This window comes from Amblyomma americanum, chromosome 1, assembly GCF_052857255.1.
Source record: "Amblyomma americanum isolate KBUSLIRL-KWMA chromosome 1, ASM5285725v1, whole genome shotgun sequence".
Taxonomy (NCBI): Eukaryota; Metazoa; Arthropoda; class Arachnida; order Ixodida; family Ixodidae; genus Amblyomma; species Amblyomma americanum.
The window spans coordinates 370603230-370608331 of NC_135497.1; the positions used below are offsets into that span (position 1 = coordinate 370603230).

Consider the following 5102-nt stretch of genomic DNA (forward strand, 5'->3'; position numbering starts at 1 on the left):
AATAGAAATTAACAGCGGAATATACAACAACGAAGCCGCTAGTACATAAAAATGAACACAACTCGTTTCTATCGCGGCTTAACAATCAGTATTCTTGTCGCGTGTGTCCTGTAAAATTCGTATGTTTGCTCATGATTGTGTTCCTTATTAAACAGTTAATAACACATCTGATCAGTTATCCCTTCATAATGACCTTAACGACATTCAGGATTAGTAGCTGTCCGCGTAGATGTCATAGATAAGCCCTTCAAGCTGTCATGACACAATACTGGCTTTCTTTTTGCATATACATCGGATATCTGTCGGGTGCAAGAGTGTATGCAACAGTTGAGGTTGCATGGCTCGCTGCTTTTGTGGCGCCTTTCGGCGTTTAAGCCAAGCTGGAGCGCCACTAATCGAAACGAGCGAAATGACATGCCTCTGGATCAAGACGGCCACCTTGAGTCACAGTACACCGCATATCTATTAATTATACAACCCTTAACGAGTCATTACCTAGGTACTCTCGTCATTATAGCTGATTCCGCTCAAATAATTGTGGGTGGATAGATTTTTAATTTCGTACACAACTTTCAGTTTTATTTACTTTTATTTTTTGAGGTCCAGCATCCAACCTCAACCTCACACAATGAGGTTGAGGTGAGGTTGAGTGAGGTCTCTAGTGGCTTCTGGAAAATTGAGGTGGGGCGGCTGAGGAGACCTTAACCTCAAGTGGTGAGGTTGATGTTGTTTGAGGCCACCAAATTTTGGCGGAGGTTGAGGTGACGTCGAGGTATTTCCCACCTCTGCTTGCCTGACATCACGCTCGCTCAGTGCGCCACCAAGGTTTCCCGGATGTGGAGGAGGAGAACCGCTTCTGCAGCTCTGATGAATGCTGGCTGAAAAGAATGCTGTGCTTGGCGCAGACCTGTTCCCGGGGTTAGCCCTTGCCAAAACGAATCGCACAGGAATAGTCGCGAGCCGGACATCGTAAGCTCCAGCTGGTATTCTGATCAAGCGACACTCTGCCTACACAGGTTGGCTTTTGCATGCACAACCATACTACGGTATGATCGGTCACTGTCAGGATGGCACTGTCCATGAATGGGACTCACGAGTCACAACATTGTCGGTCTCTTGGCCGATTTGGTTCTGTACTTGAGCAGTAAGTGGTGGACGGTGGAGCTTACCCCAGTGTGCATGCGCATAAAAAATGCGTCGAGACCTTCATGCGGCACATTTCACCACTCAAAAGCCATTGATTCATTTGTGCCTGGCGCCTTGGAGCATGCTAATCTGCCCCTTCATTTACTCAGATTTGTTTTCTTCAAAGCTCGAGGAACGAGAGGGGGTAGTTGTTCGACCGCGGTGCAGGCAAGAGATTTGGAGCAAGCACGAAATTATTTTGCGAAAGTCATGTCCGCGCCGGTATCATCAACGAGTCGACCGAAGAGGATCGAAGGAGCGATTTGGAAACATTGCACTTAAGATATACGCCACCGGTCGTATCAACAGATCAGCGCAACATTTCCTTCCGTTCTACGCGGGTATATTTTGCGACTCACATCCAACAACAGCCTTTTTTTTTAGTCGGAGCGCAGACGTCCTCGGACTCGTCACACATGAGGTTAGTGATCCGGAAAGATAAGGCAAAAGGGCGCAGTCTGGTTACGCATGACACAGGCGTCTGCGAGCGTTGGACAACCTGCGTTGAACCGACAATTCTGTTTTCCAGACTGCTAGCAGCGGCAAAGGCCGGGAGAAAGCATCAGACGCAAAGACACGGTACCGGTAATGATGGATACTTCAGAGACCATTGAACGCAGCACGCAAATAGCCTTTCGATGAGGTGGAGCCTGAGCGTCCTCTCACCCTCTATTCTCAGCCAGTCGCTATACAAGAACTTCGTGCGAACGCCCTCTGTGACGTAATAATACATTAGTTTACCCATAAGTGTCGTGTTTTCCCAGCCCTGCTTAAGCCGTTGACGATGCAGACGAAAACGTATTGACGCCTCAGACGTCGAGTCGGTATGTGCGGTAGCTCTGCGAGAGCACACAGAAAGCAGCAAAAAAAATCATTCAGTCCAGCTGTTTTCATGCTACGTAATGGCTTCGATAGAGCAGCACGAACAGTTTGCTGGTACGTGAGGGTCGGAAACGGTGCTCACGCACCTCCCACGCTTACAATATATCGCAATTTTAGCAAGGAACAATGTGAACTATAACATGTAGCTTGATGTAAGGATCGATAACATATAAAAATGTAGTGCATTCACACTGTTGGATCAAAATGACCTTTGGAAGGTGGCCTCTGCGTCTCCGCGCATTTTACGGGCGACATCGCCGAGGAAATCACGGGTTCGAAGCCTCCGCAAAAACAGGCCGACTGATGACGAAGTAACTGTGATGGCATGACAGGTTGTCTCATCACACTGCCTTTAGAACCAGAGAGCGAGCAGACGCGTCACTCTCGCTTCTATTTTAGACAAGGGCATTGCTGGCTGTCGGAAAGAGGACGTACAAAGCATACACCGATGCTCACAACCCTTATGTGAGCAAAAGGCAGCTTGCACATCCCCGAGTCAGACGTTGGCTTTACCCGATTTATGAATTGTGCTCATCATGGCTCAATGGGCTGTCATGGAATTGATATTGGCATCACCGAACGTTTCTTTTCGCACTGTCAGAGCACGGCGTGCAATGGCAACCAGTCGCAAAGTCTCCTAGGCTCCAGGCCTTGATTTGAGAAAGTTCAATGGGCGCTCGTGCGATCCCGAGGTATCGGAACCAGTTGCGGGTGCATTGCACAGAGAGCTTCCACCTTGGCTACGAGGTAGGCTTCTTCGAAACGGCCCAAGATTGTCCTCAGCTGGTCCCGACCACTACAACCACGTGTTCGACGGTCTTGCTCTCATGAGACAGTTCAGCATCGAGAATGGCCAAGTTTCCTACCAAAATCGTTATATACGGAGCCAGACATACATCCGCAACAGGAGAGCCAACAGAATCGTCGTCTCCGAGTTTGGAACCTTGGCCCATCCAGACTCGTGGGCCACTGTATTCGAGCGGCTGGCGTCGCATTTCTTTCTCGATGTGACCTACAACACCCTGGTAAACGTGATGCCAATTAGGGATTAGGTGTACGCAATGACAGTGATTCTCTATAGGCACTATCCTGTGACGCTGGAGACTCTTGAGAATAAACTTGAGAGACCTGGTGGCCGTGCACATCGCCACCGCATATCCCCGCTTGAACCCGGATGATGGCGCCGGGTACAACATTGGCACGCAGATGGGAACACTCCCTTCATTTGTGCTGATTCACTGTCTCCCTGGCAGAGACGGCGGGGCGAGCTCGGTGGATCGCCTGAGAGCTGTGGGAAAGGTACCGCTGCAGTCACGCATGTCGGTGCCTTACATTCTCAGCTTCGCGCTGACAGAGAGATGGGTTATCGTGCTTGAGCAGTCCCTGGCTTTCAGCGTACCGCTCATGCTCACATCCCGGTTTCTCGGTTACATTGCGTTCATGCACGCCCTGAAGTTCGATTCGAATAAAAATATCCGCTTTCACATCGTGGACAAGGAAAAGAACCGGCGAACTCCATCCTGCCGTGTTCGAGGCCGATGTATGTTTTGCGTTCCACCGCATTTACGCCTTCGAACGGGGAGATGACCTTGTGGTAGGCGTAGTCTACTTCGACGATGACAGCGTTATCGAGAGCCTGAGTTTTACAGCAAATAATTCGGTAACATGGAAATTTGGCTTCGCGCGCCGCTTCGTGCTGCCTGTGAATCGAGGTCCGGGAGAGCAGGTCTACTTGGAAGCACAAGACGTGGCGAAAGGCAAGCTGTGCGGTGGGCCTCCACGCGTCACCCAAAGTCGCAACGGGAAACAATACCGGTACTGCTACAACATCAGCCATGTGGATGGTGAAGACCACCGGCTTTTCCTTTCCAATCTGGACCTCTCTACGGGCGACTTGCTGCGTTGGAAGAAACGAGGCTGGTATCCCTCGGGACCCGTCTTCATCGCTTGTCCAGGCTCCGTTGATGAGGACGACGGCGTCAATCTCTGCTCTCTCCTCAGTGAGAAGGATGATAGGAAGTTGGCTCTGGCGGTCATAGACGCTAGAGGCTTCGGGCAGTTAGACCCGGCAGAGTTTCATTGCCCGTCTCCTATCCCTGGCGACTTTCACGGTTGATTTATTCACGAGGATGCCGAGAAAGCGTAAAAAAGTGTTTACAAATGTGAGATACATTTTTATTGCAATGCTTTCTGGTCTACAGCTCGCATCTTTTTTAGTAGGTCCAATATATATTGTGAACTCTGAAGCGCTGGCAGACGACGGACGAAAGGAGGACGTGACACACAGCGTCCTTCTTTCGTCCGTCGTCTGCCAGCGCTTCAGAGTTCACAATGTCAAACCAACAAGCCCAGCAACACATCCTGCCCATATATATCGCTGTTTCGAAGTGAAGATTTGTAGATGAGTCGCACCCGATGTGATAGAACTTCATCAGTTAATGCCACAACGTATCCAAGTTCTCTTTATTTCAGCATCAGATACATCGATACTGAGGGCCGTAGACGAAAAGCCACGCAATCGGCTTGACGAGATCCACGGCCGCATACGCTTAGCATAGGCTGACACAGCAAGAAGCCCTATACAGTGCATGAACTTATACACACTGATCACGTGCGAGCAGGAAGAGAAAAAAGAAAATTGGATACAAGAAAACAGAATAAGATAAGCACAAAAGTGGACGAAAAAATGAGCTTGAACAACACTATTTAAAGAGATGGGAAGAAGGAAACGTAACATTTGCTTTCCGTAGTTTCTTCGCATGCGAGGAACTTCTTACTATTGCAGCATTCGAGTGCTACGCGCTTTTCTTCTTTTTGCGTGATGGGAAGGTTTAGTAAAGAAGCTATTATTGTACTTAATGTACATTTTAAAGCGCTTAAGACGCGTGGTTTTATGAAGCGCTGGTATTGGGGCTAAATTGAAGTCTTTAAAGAGGGGTTTGGTATGGCAGCCTTGCGGAGAATTTGTAATTTGTTACAGCACAGACTACTTTCTTCTGGATCTTATGGCATTTCACTGTTGGTTAAAGTGGTGG

General features: G+C 48.9%; 1 pseudogene; it reads left to right on the forward strand.

The window, feature by feature from the left end:
* Positions 1-2681: 2681 nt before the first annotated feature.
* LOC144122072 (beta,beta-carotene 15,15'-dioxygenase-like) lies at positions 2682-4213 on the forward strand (annotated as a pseudogene).
* The last annotated feature ends 889 nt before the right edge of the window (positions 4214-5102 follow it).